Genomic DNA, 15,421 nt, shown 5'->3' on the forward strand with positions numbered 1-15,421 from the left:
AAAAAAAAAAAAAAAAAAAAAAGATGATGAAGGTTACCATCATATATATCTAAAATGTACCAATAATAAAAAGAAAAGAAAAGAAAAATGAATCTGAATTCACTACTATCCTGTTCCCCTCCCCTCATCACCAAGGACCAGACTCCAACTCCGGCCTTGGCCCCATCCCTATGTGACGACTTCCACGCTAGCCTCCCTCCCTGCTCCTCATACCTCCTGCTGACTCTCAGGGCTCCCCTCCCTTTTGGGAAAGCAAAACTCTGCCTCCTTGCCCCTGGGTGCCTGGCGCTGCAGTCCGGCCTCTGTCCCACCGCCCCTCCCTTCCCCGTGGATGCTCTCAGCAGTTTTGCCAACTGCGACTGTTCTCTCTTCCAGCTCCGTCCTTGTCTTTCTGGAATTCCCCGCAACACATGGCGCTCTCTCACTCTCTCTTTTCTTGGCTCCTGTGCGTTGTTTTGCTTTTTTCTTTTCTCTTCTTCCTTCCTCCTTTCCTTCCTTCCTTCCTAGTCGGGGTCTAATTATAGAGACCACACTGGCGTTGAACTCACAATCCTCCTGCCTCCGTCTCCCGAGTGCTGAGACTACAGGCTTATCCTATGGTGCCCACAGTCAGCTATCCTTTTTTAATTTTTTTTCCAGCACCGGAGATCTAACTCAGGACCTTGCACTTGCAAGGCAGGCATGGGGCTACTGAGCTAAATCCCTGGCCCAGGCTATCCCCATTTTTTTAAAAATGCATGCCTGGAAAAAAAAAATGCATACCTGAGCTAGGGTTCATAGATCACACACGTAACTGATTCCAGCACTCTGAGAGGCTGACGCAGGAAGATCATCATGAGTTTGAGGCCATCCTGGGCAACATACTGAGTTCAAGCCAGCACTAAGTAAGGAGACTCTGTCTCAAAAAGGGAGGTGGGCGAGGGTCTCGTATTCAGCCCCTACCTCCCTGGCCAAGGTTCCTTATCCCTGGGCTCTGCCGCTTGCTGCTCTCTCCGACTGACTTCATTCCTCGCCCTCCCCTTTCGGGTCGAAGCTTAGATGGCTGACTTGGGCACATGGCATCTCCCAAGGCTATTGCCATCTCCCCCAGTAGGCCGTCAGGTCCCTGCAGTCAGGGACGGTGTGTTTCTCTTTCCAAGGCTGTTAGGCTGCAAGTTCAAAACACAGGAGCAGCTTCACCTTGCCCTTTTTCTGCGATCTGCCTTTCACTAGGCTCCAGTGTTTCTGTGTGTTCACTCCAGCAACCCTAACTGCTGCATCCCTGGAACTCAGCTGGTAGCTGGAAGACAGCAGCCACTCAGTACCTGTTCGTGGAGATATCAGGTCATGGCCTCAGCTGGCTCCCCCATGGTACTACTTCCATAATGGGCTGAGGGGAGTCTTCCCAAATGATACCTCTGAGCCCGCCGATGCACTGGTACCTGTGATGGGACCTTGCTGGGAAACAGGGCTTTGCAGATCACTACAATTCAGTTGTGATTTAGTTCTACCCCACAAGGCTTCCCGTGTTGGAAGCTTGGTCCCAGTACAGTGATGTTGGGAGGGGGCGGGCCTGGTGCAAGGTAATTAGGCCACCAGGGGTACTGTACCACCCTCTGAAGGAAAAAACGCTCTTGAGAGTCAGTTATTTACTGCCAGAGTGAGTTTTTTGGTTTTTGGTTTTGTTTTTTGAGACAGGGTCTCACTGTGTAATGCAGGCTTGGCCTTGAACTCACCATGTAGCCCAGGATAGCCTTGAACTTGAGGTGACCCTACTGCCTCAGCCTCCCAAGTGCTGGGATTGCAGGGGTGCTCTGCCATGCTGGCCAGAGTGGGTTGTTATAAAGGAGCAACATTGACCTCTACCCAGTCCCTCTGGCTCCCTGTCCTCCATGTGATCTCTTCTTGGGCACATTTCTGCTGTGATGCCATCTGCCATTAACCCCCTAACCCTGACCAAATCAGAGGACTGATCTTTGACTTTCCACCTCCCAAACTGCAAACTAAATAAACTTTTTGCAACTCTGAATTTTGTTGTAACAGAAGGGGAAAATAAGGACAAATCGATACATGTAATAAAGCTAACATCTCGGGATCACATCATCCTGGATTGTGGGTGGGCTCTGAATCTAATGTCCTTATAAGGGCAGGATGTGAATGCCACACAGAGAGAAAAAGGACCATGTGAAGACAGGCAGAGACTGGAAGGAGGCAGCTGCCAGCCCAGGAATGCTGAGGAGAGAAGCACAAAGCAAATTCCCTTCGGTGCTTCAGAAAGGTGCCCACCTGGCCAGTGTCTTGATTTTGGCCTCTGACCTCCAGAACTGCGAAGAAATGAACTGCTATTACTTTAAACTCTCTGGTTTTGGTGTTTCGTTACGAGAGCCCTGAGGAACTATTGTACACCTAAATCTCTGTCCTTCCCAAGCTCTTTGAGAAGATTCTTCTTCACAGCCTGTGGCCGGGGGAGCCCCACTCCTACAGATCTCCTACCCAGCTGTCCGTGACCTGAGCCTCCTGGTGCTTATGCCCGGTGCGGCCCCTCCCACCCTAGACAGGGCTGGCCTGCGTGGCAGTGTGAAGGCCCAAGATCAGGCTCTACAGGCACTGCAGCCTCTGTCAGCTCTACTGGATTGCTGCCCCCGGGGAGAGCCGGCAGCCGAGCCGCAGGACACACGAGGGGCACCGTGCAGAGCGCCGAGGCTCCTCATCAGCGCTGAGACAGCCACCTTCACACCACCCGGTGACATGTTCCTGAGATTCTGACGCCGGCAGAGGACTTGGGCTCGTCTGTTATGTAGCAGTAGGTCACCGAGACGATGACCAACTGCGGTCATCAGGCTCCACCCCCAGCACAAGAACCCTACAGAGGACAGCGATCAGGGCAGCAGCTCTTGTCCCCAACCTCTGGAAGATACTAAGCGCTCCAGGCTGGAAAGACCCGTGGGTCATCGAAGTCATCTGTCACGGCCAACTGGTTGTCTAGTTTGTCCCTCCCGGAAGCCAGGGAAGCCAAGGCCTACAGAAGGGACGCTCGCTCCCCAAGGGCAGGGAGGGTGAGATGTTCTAGTGTGAAGCCTATGGTGTCTTTAGGCCTTTGTCTAGGGAATCCATGATCAATCCCGGCAGACCTGTGGGTTGGTTTGCTAGGGCTGCAGTTACCAAGTGCCACAAATGGAGGGACTTATTGAAATTCACTGTCTCAGTTCTAGAGTCTAGAAGTCCAAATTCAAGGGAATGGCAGGGCTATGAGAGAACGCACGTTCCAGGCCTCTTTCCTTGGCTTGCTCACATGACACTCTCCTTACGTGGCCAGCTGTGTCCAGATTCCCCCCTTTATAAGGGTACCAGCAGAAGGCCAGGCCAGACGGCACACACGTGTATAATCCCAGCACTCAGAGGGCTGAGGCAGGAGGAACACTGTGAGTTCAAGGGTAGCCTGGGTTACATAGTGAGTTCAAGTCCCGGCTGAATTACAGAGCGAGACCCTGTGTCAAAAACAAGTAAATTGGGCCAGGGATTTAGCTCAGTGGTTCTGTCGCCTGTCTCACAAGCACAAGATCCTGAGTTTGATCCCAGGTACCAAAAAAAAAAAAAAAAGTAAATAAATAAAAATAAAAAAGGTTACTTCTCAGACAAGTAAAAGTAGCAAATAAATATATGAAAAAATGTTCAACATCACTGGTCATTTGAGAGAGGCAGATGAAAACAACACTGAGATTCCACCTCCCCCCAGAAAGAATGGCTGCTATCAAGAAATCAACCAATAGGGCTGGGGATTTAGCTCAGTGGTTTCAACACCTGCCTTGCAAGCACAAGGTTCTGAGTTCAATCCCCAGTACCAAAAGAAAAAAGAAAAGAAAAGATATCAACCAATAACAAATGCTGGCAGGGTTGTGGGGAGAAAGGAACCCTTCTCCATTATTGGTGGGAGTGCAGACTGGTGCAACCACTGTGGAAATCAATATGGAGATACCTCAAAGAACTGGGACTAGAGGTTCCATTTGACCCAGCCATCCCTCTGCTGGGTATCTTTCTAACAGAATTAAAAGAATCACACCACAGTGATATATATGCACCCATTTATAGCAGCACAGTTTGTAATAGCTAAAGCTTGGAAACAGCCCAATTGCCCATCAACTAGAGATGGGATAAAGAAGATGTGGTTTTTCTGTAAAAGGGAGTACTACTCAGCCATAAAGAATGAGAGATTGGGAGACATTTATAGATAAATGGATGCACATTGAGGCTCTATTGTTTTTTTGTACTGGGGATCGAACTCGGGACCTTGAGCTTGCGAGGCAGGTGGCAGAACCACTGAGCTAAATTCCTGGCCTGAGGCTCTACTCTTAAGTGAAAGAAATAGTACACACTTGAGTAAATACTGAATAATTTCTCTGGTGTGAAAAATTAAAAGTGTAAATAAGGTTCAAATGGTATAATTGATAGAGTGAAATAGGAAGAAAATGGCTAAAGAGGAAGTAGGAAGGGTAGGGGAAAGGAAATAAGGGAAAAGAAAAATGTGAAAAAAGGAAAAAATGGAAACAAAGGCTTTGTAAATAGGGAAGGGTGAAAGGGGGTGAAGGGAGGGCAGGGGAATGGGGAAAAACAAGAACCAAGACACATCATGTAAAGGTACAAGATCCCAATGATAAATGTAACTGTATTGTTTGCTTCAAATGTACCAATAAATTTAATGGGGAAAAAAATAAAAATAAGGGTACCAGCATGGCATGGTGTTGCAGGCCTGCAATCCCAGCAGTCAGGAGGCTGAGGCAGGAAGACTGCTGTGAGTTAGAGACCAGCCTGAGATAGATACATAGTGAATTCAGGGACAGTCTGAACTACATAGCAAGACCGTGTCTCAAAGGGAAAAACAAAATCAAATCAAAACAAAACAAATCAAAAAGGCCCCCCAATGGCCTCACTTTATTTTATTTTTATAATTAATTTTATTTTATCCCATTCCTCCCCCTATGTACAGAAGCTTTGTTTCCATTTTTCCTTCTATTTCCACTTTTTTCTTGTCCCTTCCTTCCTTCCTTCCTCCCTTCTCCCTTGTTCCCCTTCCCATTTGAACACTCTCTTCCCGTTTCCCGAAATCCATTACACATCTCAGTCCTTATCTCCACTTTCAGTTTCTCACACCGGAGGAACAGTGCGGTGTTTATAAACACGTGTGTCCGATTTACTCCACTTCGGAGCATGGTCTCAAGGTCCATCCATGTAGCTATAAATGTCTGAAGCTCATCCTTCCTTCTGGTAGAGCAGTACTCCATTGCAGAAAAAAACCCACATCTTCTTCATCCGCTCAGCCGATGGGCATCTGGGCTGTTTCCAAGATTCAGCTGTCACAAACTGTGCTGCTATATACATGGGTGTGCACAGATCACTGTGGCATGATGCTTTTAATTCTTCCGGGAAGATACCAAGAAGAGGTATAGATGGGTTAAATGGAATCTCTAATTTTAGTTTCTTGAGAAATCTCCACACTGATTTCTTTTCTTTTGTTTGTTTTTCCCTCATTGAATTTATTGGTAGATTTTAGGTATACAGCACAGTTACATTCATTGTTGGGATCTTGTACCTTTACATGACTGGTCTTGGTTCTCATTTTTTCCCCTTGTTCCACACTGATTTCTACAGTGGTTACACCAATCTACAATCCAAGAAAGGTTCCATTTTCCTCCGCAGCCCCTCCGGCATTCGTTATTGGTTGATTTCTTGTTAGTAGCCATTCTTTCTGGAGTGAGATGGAATCTCAGCGTTGTTATAATTTTGCATTTCACGAGTGAGCAGTGATGTTGAACATTTTTTCATGTATTTATTTGCCGTTTCTAATTCTTCATCTGAGAAGTGTCTATTCATTTCAGATGCCCATTTTTGGATTGGCTCTTTAAATTTGGGGGAGTCTGATTTTTTTTTTTTTAGTTCTTTATGTATTCTAGATAATAGTCCTTTATCTGAATAGCTAGTAAAATTTTCTTCCCACTGTGGGTTGTCTCTCCACTCTGTTGGTGGTTTCTCTTACTGTGCAAAAGCTTTTTAATGAGATGAGGTCCCAGTTGTTGATTCTTTGTAGTATTTCCCATGTGGTCTGGATTTTGTTCATGAGTCTTTCCCTACTCCTGTCTCCTCAAGCGTATTCTCTCTTCCAGCAGATTTAGTGTTTCTGTTTTAATATTTAGATCTTTAATCCATTTCAATTTTAGGCTAGTGTGTGATGAAAGATATGAGTCTAGTTTCAATCTTCAGCATGTGGAAAGCCAGTTTTTCCAGCACCACTTATGAGAGAGGTTTTTTTTCCAGTAAGGTGTTTGGCTCCTTTGCCAAAGATAAGGTGGTTGAATATGTCTGCATCTTATGCATATTCTGCATCTTCTGGTCTGTTTCCAATGTCCTCACTTTAGCGATTGGCTTTGTAAAAAACCCTACTCCAGCGCTGGGGGTGTAGCTCAGTGCTAGAGCACTTGCTTATCATGTGTGAGGGCCCGAGTTTCATCCCCAGCACTGTGCAGAACAAAAAACAGAAAAATGACCCTCTCTCCTACTAAAGTCACATTTTGAGTACTGGGGGACAGGACTTCAACATGAGAATTTTTTTGGAGAGGACACATTTCAACCTGTAAATACCCCAAGGCCCCACCTTCAGGGTTCCAGGTGTTTCTGCTCACAATTTGTTTGGTTTCTGGTCTTTTTCCCACTCTGTTCCTCCACCAGCACATTTTATGCCCAGGGCAGATGTCACGAATCCCTCCCGGCACCCTTTCCTGCTGAAGCAAGCTGCAGACTGAGCGTCCTCCTCAGTACCGTCTGGGGCCCTCTGCCAGCCAATATCCGCCACTGAAGGCTTCTCGGGGGAGAGGGTGGCTGAGATGAGCACCCTGAATGTGCGGGGAATTAATGACTGGACACATCTGACGCACAGACAACTCAGGGTCCGTCTGCCCACCTGGTGGCTCTGGCTCATCTGTCCCTGTGGACTTCGCTGCTGCCACCTCTGATGCTGGTTGTCATCTCAGGCCAGGACTCAGGTCAGCCTGGAAGACCACCCCACCCTCTGCTTCTGAATGCTCCACGACAGGTAGGGTGCCACGGGAGGACAAGGTGCCATCTCCTAAGGATCCCACTTCCTCCTGGCTGTGGTTTGATGACTTCCCTTCCAAAATTCCGCTGTTGCCATAGTAATAGTATTAAGAGACAGGGGCCTTTAAGAGGTGATTAGGCGCCAGGACTCCCTCCTCCTGAATGGGATAAAGTGTGAGCTTACAAAGAGGCTTGATGGGAGAGTTGCCCTTTCCTGCCCTTTCACCTCTGCCACGTGCAGACTCAGCTAGAGGCCTTCACCGGGTGTTGGCTCAGCCTCTCAGGCTGCTGGGATCTCAAGAGTGTGCTATCACCTCTGGCTCATTCAGTCTTTTGCAGATATTTTTTTTTCCTTTTCTTTTTTTTGGTACCGGGAATCGAACTTGGGCCCTTGCAGTTGCAAAGCAGGAGCCGGAACCATTGAGCTAAATCCCAGGCTGCACATTTTGTTTGTTTGTTTTATTTTTATTTTTTTTTTTTGAGATAGGGTCTCTCTTTGTAACCAGGCTGGCCTCAAATTCAGCAATCCTCCTGTCTCAGCCTCCCAAGTTCTGGGGTCACAGGGGTCCACCATCACTCCTGGCTCATTCACTCTCATTTCTATCATTCTTGCAAGGCTTTGTCTTCACAGAACTCCTAATCGGTGAGTAAAACCAAGGGAAGTTTGGCAGAAGTGATTCAGGGTGAGGCCCGGCAGCATGAGTATCTGTGAGGTGAGAGGGGAGGCAGTGCTGCCGTTAGCTGAGCACCTACTGTGTGACCTTTTCTGTAGAATCACTCCTGAGCTGCTCCGGCGAGGATGACAGCATGAGAGAGGGGCCTGGCTCTCTTGGCCAACAGGCTCCAAGAGGAGATGGCCAGGTAAGCAGGAAGTGTTTCCGTGAGACTGTGACAGGTGATGAGATGAGGGGTGAGCGGCAGGTCCCACGGAAGGTGAAAGCCAAGCTTTACTTTCTTTCCTTTTAGTTTTTAATTTTAATTTTTTGGGGGGTACAGGAGATTGAACTCGGGACCTTGAGCTTACAAGGCAGGTGGCGGAACCACTGAGCTAAATCCCCAGCCCTCTCTATTTGTTTTTTGAGACAAGCACTCCCTGTATATTTTAGGCTGGCCTTGAACTCACATATAGTCCAGTCTGGCCTCGAACTTGTGGCAAACCTGCCTCAGCCTCCTGAGTGTTGGGATTACAGGAGTCCACCATTAGGTCTGGCTCTGAACTTTAGGTTTTGAAAGGCAAATAAGAATTAGTTGGGAGCCGGGGATTTGGCTCAGTGGTTCTGCTGCCTGCCTCGCAAGCAAAAGTTTGATCCCCAGGGGAAAAAAAAAAAAAAAGTTGGCCAGGAGGGCAGGGCGTGCTGGAGGACTCCTATAACACCAATACTCCGGAGGCTGAGGCAGTGGATCATCACAAGTTTGAGGCCAGCCTTGACTACCAACTGAGTCAAGGCCAACCTGAACTATAAAGCAAGACCCTGTCTCAAAACAAAACAAAAGTGTAGGGCTGGGCATTTTGCGCAGTGGGACTGTGCCTACCTTGCAAATGCAAAGTCCCTAAATTCAATCCCCAGTACCGGGGTGGAAAAAAATTCTGCCAGGAAAGGAAAAGCCAAATTCCAGCTATCAGGAATCACAAGTCTGAAGACTCTAAGGTAAGAGAGGTTTCTGTGTCCTGGCAACAGGTGGCTGCAGGTGGCTGAAGCATGCCCACCTGAATGGAGTTGACAGAAGGATGGTATCTGAGGCTGTGGTTACAGGAAACAGAAAATAAATGGAAATTAGAAGCCAGGCGTGGTGGCTTGCATCTGTAATTCCAGCACTTGAGAGGCTGAGGCAGAAAGATCACCTTGAAAGCCAGGTGTGGTGGTGCACGACTGTAATCCCAGCACTCGGGAGGCTGAGACAGGAGGATCTCTGTGAATTGGAGACCAGCCTGGGCTAGCTACATAGTGATTTCCAGGGCAGTCTCAACTACATAGGGAGACCCTGTCTCAAAAAAAACCAACAAAGGCCGGGGATTTAGCTCAGTGGTTCTGCCGGCTGCCTTGCAAGCACAAGGACCCGAGTTTGATCCTTGGTACCAAAAAACAAACAAACAAACAAAAAAACCCAACACAAAAAAGTCCAAAAAAGAGAGAGGGAAGACAGAAAAACAACAACAACAACAAAAATAAACATACAAAAAAAGGAAATTAGCTAGGCTCAAGCAGTGAGGGATTGTTACCGGCTCCTGTGACTAGGGAGTTCACAGGTTCTGTGGCTATAAGTGAGGTAGGACCAGGGGCTCATTTGTCACTGAGAAACCAGCTTTTCTCTTTTTCCGCGTTGTCCCACTGTCCTCTGCAGCACTGGCTTTTCTTGAGGGTTCCAGTACTCCTGGCTCAGCGTCCTGGTCTTTGTCCCATACTTGCAGCAAGCTAGTGGGGCCAGCTCAGGTCTTAGGCCACCTCCAAGCCCACTGCAGTGTTCAGCGCCGTGAGGGAAGCAGACATGGGGTGGGATCAAGCCCACAGCACCACATGGATCCCCAGCAAGAAGGGAGAAGGGGAAATAGATGCTAAGGGACCGATTTGTTTTTTTGTTTTTTGTTTTTGTTTGTTTTTTGCTACCGGGGATTGAACTAGGGTCCTTGTGCTTGAGAGGCAGGAGGTGGAACCACTGAGCTAAATCCGCAGCCCAGGGACCAATTTTTGAAGCAGTTAAGTCATGCTAAGGAGCTTGAGCTTAATCCCAGGATGAGGAGAAGCAGAGTCTGACTTGATCAGATTGGGTTTGAAAAAGATCACTCCGGCTGTGGAATAAAAAACAGATTAGGGGAGGGTGAAGGGGCAGACAGGGGGGCCAGCTGGGAGGCTCCATGGGCAGCGTGGGTGGGACGCTGACTGACAACCGGAGTCTGCAGGATGCGGAAGTGAGGCTGAGGGAGGGCTAGAGGGTGAGCCCACTTTCTACACTGAGTCTTGGGTGGAAGGGAACAGAAAGGGGGCAGGCTGGTGTGCAGGGGTGAAGATTCTGAGATCAGCTTTGCACAAACCTGAGTGCGAGACCACGAGCTCAGATGACATCTATTGTTGGATGTGGGCATCTGGGCTGGGATCTCGTTGGGGACACCCATAACCTAGAGATTGATATTGGGGGATTGAAGGGTAGATAGAGCCTGAAGGACTGACACCAAGAGCTTGGACGCCAGCCAGGAGGGGAGCTGGGAAGAGCTGGGGTCCGGTCCTGCCCAGAATTGGAGCCCATATCTACCACAGCCTTTGGGTTTAGAGATCACAGATTCACATGGCAGGCATGGCTTCTGCGCAGTGGCACAGGCTGAGGTGGAATTGTAGGGGTTGTAGAGGGAATGGAAGGCGAGGACAAGGACAGAGCGGTGTGAACAACTCTTTCAAGAGGCCCGGCTTTGGGCTGGGGATTTAGCTCAGTGGTTCTGCCGCCTGCCTTGCAAGCTCAAGATCCCAAGTTCAATCTCTGGTACCCAAAATAATAAATAAAGAAAAAATTTTAAAAAGCCCAGCTTGGAGGGGAAAAGGCGGGGGCAGTTTTAGTGGAAAGGGGGAGCTAAGGTGAGCACACGGAGGGGTGTGGGGTACACTGAGCTCAGGGCATAGTTTTAGGATGTAAGGGCTTAAGCAGACATCTGTGCTGAGGGGAAAGACAATCCCGAAGGAGCGGGTGGGCGAATGGGGTGCACGTGGGAGGCATGCTGAGCCTGCGGGTGAGGCGGGTCCTGCAAAGGAAGGAACTCAACCCCAGTGGGCGCGGGCAGGGGCTGGATCTGTGAGTACCATGCAGCCCAAGGGGGTTCCTGCCCAGCAGCCTCAGTCCTCTCTGGAAGTGGCAGGGAGCACGCAGTGTGGGGGTGGTGGAGAGGACTGAGGAAGGAAGTGGAAGGGTACTCACTGCCAGGCCTGAGTCCCGGGTGTGCCCTGGAAGAGCAGAACTGACCTGCAGGACTCGAAGTCTTGAGGCACAGGGCGTGCAGATGGAGGGCAGGAGAGGGTGGAGCATCGTGGAGCACCAGATGGCCTTGGCCTCCCCTGTGGAAGGTGAATAGACCCGTTTAAGTGGATCAGACACCAACTAGAGCACCCCCAAACCCTTTTTCTTTGAGACAGGGTCTCCCTATGTTCTTCAGGCTGAGCTTGAACACCCTATGTAGCGCAGGCTGGGCTCGAGCTCATGGTGATGGTCCTCCTGACTCAGTCTCCTGAATGCTGAAATTACAGGTACGTAGCACCACACCCAGTTTAGAGAGCCCTTGAATACTGGGCTGGAGATCTTTGCTGGGAAAACAACGGGGAACCAGGAAAGGTTATGTGGAGCAAGAATGCAGCAGGATCAAAGCAGGATTTAAGAATCTGTATCCAAGGCCCATCAAGGTGGCACATGCCTATGATCCTAGCACTCCTAGCACTTGGGAGGTAGAGGAGGAGGATCACTGTGAGTTCAAAGCCAGCCTCAGCTACATAGTGAGTTCAAGCCCAGTCTGAACTAGTAGTGAGACCCTGTCTCAAAAAAACAAACAATGGCCGGGTGTGGTGGCGCACCCCTGTGATCCCAGCACTTGGGAGGCTGAGGCAGGAGGATCACTGTAAATTCGAGACAGCCTGGGCTACATAGTGAGTTCCAGGTCAGTCTCACCTACATAGTGAGACCCTGTACCAAAAACAAAAACAAAACAACAACAACAAAACCCAAGAATCTGTATCCAAACTGGGTGTGGTGGTACACACCTGTAAACCCAGCACTATGAGAAGATGAAGCAGGAGAATCGCAAGTTCAAACTCCGCCTCAGGAATTTAAGGAGAACCCCGTCACAAAATATACAAAAAGAGGCAGGGGATATAGCTCAGTGTGAATGCCCTGGGTTCAATCCTGAGTACTGTCCCCCCAATAGGTATTTATTTGTGTGTGCATAATGGATTGGGGGGGTTAGACAGAGGTAGGAATTTGGAGCTATTGGCAAAAGGGGGTTGTCAGTTGTCCAGTCACAGAGGAGGAGCAGTCCAACCCTGGTCCACAGGGTATGGGTGATCTCATGTAGCAGTAAGTTGTGAGGAGAGAGAGAGGTCCCTATTGAGGGGTGCTTAAGAGGAGATCCTAACTTCAGAAGGAAGCCAGTGTTGATGGATTTGTTTTTAAAACATGGTCTTGTTATGTAGTTCAGGCTGGCTTTGAACTCACTACATATATCCCAGGCTGGCCTCAAATTCAGGGAGCTCCTCCTGCCTCAGCCTCCCAAGCACTAGGATTACAGGCATGTGGTATCACACCCAGTTTAGACGGATGGTCTAACTACATTCCTCCTAGTAATCAATGAGGTCAGTTATCATTCCCTTTTAGAGATGGAGAGACTGAGGCTCAGAAAGGCCAAGACACTCAACCGAGAGCTGGGACTCATGCTAGATTTGAACTCCCTGGCTGCCTGTCTTGTACTCCCTCTGTTCCTAAGGTCTCCACTGTCATGTCTCCAGTGGCCTCTGATCATGTGACTTTGTTCTAGGGGAGGATCTAAGGCTCTAAGGGCTTCTTAAAGTGCCTGGCTCAGGCTCCAAGGCATTTGTGCCCAGACTAAGGTGGGACGACCCCGCGGATGCCAGATGTCACCACCAGAGGGCGCAGCGTGGCCCAGGTAAGGGTTGGGGGGCTTTCCCACGTCTGGAGAAACAGCAGGGTCGAGGTTGCTGGGTCGAGGCTGCCCCCTCATGGAGTCCGGGGAGTCCTCTGTCGCCTTCCCCTCTCTGTCAACAGAGCTCTTGCTGACCCTTCCTCCCCCAGTTCCTGCTTGGCTCAGGAGTCAGGTTTCTCCGGCGTGGGTGTAAAGAGGGTGTAAGGAGCCCGGGGTCTCCCCCCAGATCGCGTGCCCGCTCCCTTCTGCTCCCTCCTCCCCAGCGCCACTCCCGGATGGCCTTCCGTAGCGCCAGTGCCGAGACTGTGCCAAACACCAGATCACCACCTCTGTCACATCTCAGCCTCTTCACAAGTGTGTGTACGGGGGGTGCACAGCCGGTGGGGAGGACCGAGAGATGGTAGGGCAGCACCCTTGCACTCAGCCGGCAGAGGGCCCCGTGGGTACTCGGGCAGGACAGTGGCTGCGCAGCACTGCAGTGGTGGTGGTGGGGAGCCCCGGGCTCCTTCCGCGCGGCCACCGCCTCCGTTTCCTCCGCCTCACCTCCCACCCCTTGGGGGGAGGACCCCCATCGCCCCCAGGTTTCAGTCAGGTTTCTGCCCAGGTCCGGTTGCCCTCCCTCCTGCGCCCCAGGCCTGCGTCCCTCCCTCCCTTCCCAAGCTTAGCCCCTGGGCCATGGCCACCAAGGACCTGGCCAGGGTCCCAGGCACCACACCGCAGAGGCCAGCCGCGCTCCTCGCTCAGGACAGTCCCAGTCTGTCTGGCAGGGCTAGCGGGCTGAGGATTGGCTCCAGCTGCCCCCGCCTTTGGGAGGAGGGAGGCCGGGTGGCTCACCCAAGGTCACCCTTCTTTTCTTTTCTAGCATCCCTGTGTGACCTTTGTCCTCTCTGCCTCACCTTGAGGGAGGGAGTCCAGATGCCCAGCAGGCAGAATACGGGGCTGGCAGAAAGAAATGTTCTGTGGGCTGCTGACTTTATTCCTTCTACAAATGCTGCCCACTGTGTGCCTGGCCCTGAGAACAGAGCCCTGAACGCAGAAATTCACACAAATCAAGTGCATTTGTGTCTGTGAGCCGCCGTGTGGCAAATCGCCAAGCCCTTGGCTGGCCAAGGCTGGCGTCTTGGGATGTGAGGAGTCAGGGGCTTTTTTTGGCCTAGGCAAAGGAAGCTTCGGACAGAGGGCTGTATGACGACGGGGCAGAGCCTCAGTCTCCTCATCTGGAAGAGCAGCCTGGTTGTGAGCTTGGGCTTGCTTACAGGCAGCCTGCATGCTGGCTTGCAGCCTTCAAAAAGAAGGCGCTGTTGTCCCCCTCCTAGGGGAAGGATGAGTAGGACTCAAGGGCCAAAATGGCGGGTAGGACTTTCCCGGGAGACCTGCGGCCCCTGCTCAGCTTGCAGGTGGCCTCAGGGAGGTAAGGGACCCCTATCCGTGGCCCCTTCCCCCACCAGGGTAGAGAGGAGGGGCTGGCCCCTAGGCTGCCTCTCCTCCACTCCCACCCCAGGTTTCTGACCACGTGGCACCCCTGCACCCCCACCTCCGGGGGAGGGTGATTTCTGATCTGGGGGGTTGGGGAGCAGAGAAAGGTGGGTGGGACCAGGGGTAGGCTGTGACCTGGGCCTGTGGCACAGCCGCACCCACAGCCCAGTGCAGCAGGGAGGGGGTGCTGTCTCTTTAAGAGCCTTCAGGCTGCTGGGAGCAGATGGCCAGGCCGGCCGGGGCCCCTTGTCCTTTGTGTGCCTTTGCACAAAAGAGGGGGCCAGCTGGGGAGGGGGCGGCTGCAGCAGGTGGGAGGGGTGGGGCCTTTCCCCTCCCCCTCCCAACCCTGCACCCTTGCCCCTTGGGAGGAGGCTGCTCACTAGGAATGCACCTCCTCCAGGGACCCAATGATTCCTACAGTCACCCCCAAACTCTCACTGTGCCCCTGCTGTGCTGTCGCACCTCCCGGACAGAAGCCTCCACGTGTAGGGGCTTAGGGACCCCTCCATTCCAAGGAATAAACCTCCCCTCCCTGCCCCCACCTTCAGAGGCGCTCTTCCTCTGACTCCCAGAAGTGAGACCAGACCTGGGGGGGGCAGGGGGGATGGGCCAGAGGGGAGCTTTGGCCTGGATCACATAGAGGGTGGGGGTGGAGGGTACCTGGGGCATCACTGGAAGAGGAAGGCAAGAAATAGGCATGGTGCTGAGGCTGAGGCCTGGGGTGTGGCGAGGGTCCAGGAGAGGGGTGGGGGACCCAACTAGGGCACTGCCTGATGGGAGGCGGCCTGCAAGATGAAAGGCGCCTTGGGAGGAGAGGGTGGTGTGCACAATGGTTGCCTGCCAAGCAGAAGGGGACAGAGACTAGAGCCTCCCTAAAGGGTGGAGGCCCTGGGCGCAGGGATGGCTCCCTGCCACTTCGGAGGGGCCAGCCTGGGAAGGAGCAGTTCATCTTGGAGCAGACCCTTTCGCTTAGAGCGGTCCCTGGTCCACTGGTCCATTCATTCGCCTCCTTTGTGGGACGTTCTCACCCCGGGGCTCCATGCCCAGTCCATGATTTAAGAGGTGGAAAACGGCCCCGTATCCCTGGCCCGAGGTGTGGCGGGCAACGTGGCCGCTGGCTGGGTGGCCTCTTGGGGCCTGACAGTGCAGCAGCCGGGTGGGGTCGTGTGAGCCTCGGCCAGGGTGCCCGCTGAGAGCCCCTAGGGACTGGCAGCCCCAGCCGGGTCGCGGCCGGACCACAGGCAGGGG

The sequence above is a fragment of the Fukomys damarensis genome, unplaced genomic scaffold (genome assembly GCF_012274545.1).
Source record: "Fukomys damarensis isolate Sample0158 unplaced genomic scaffold, DMR_v1.0_HiC HiC_scaffold_27, whole genome shotgun sequence".
In the NCBI taxonomy this organism is placed as follows: Eukaryota; Metazoa; Chordata; class Mammalia; order Rodentia; family Bathyergidae; genus Fukomys; species Fukomys damarensis.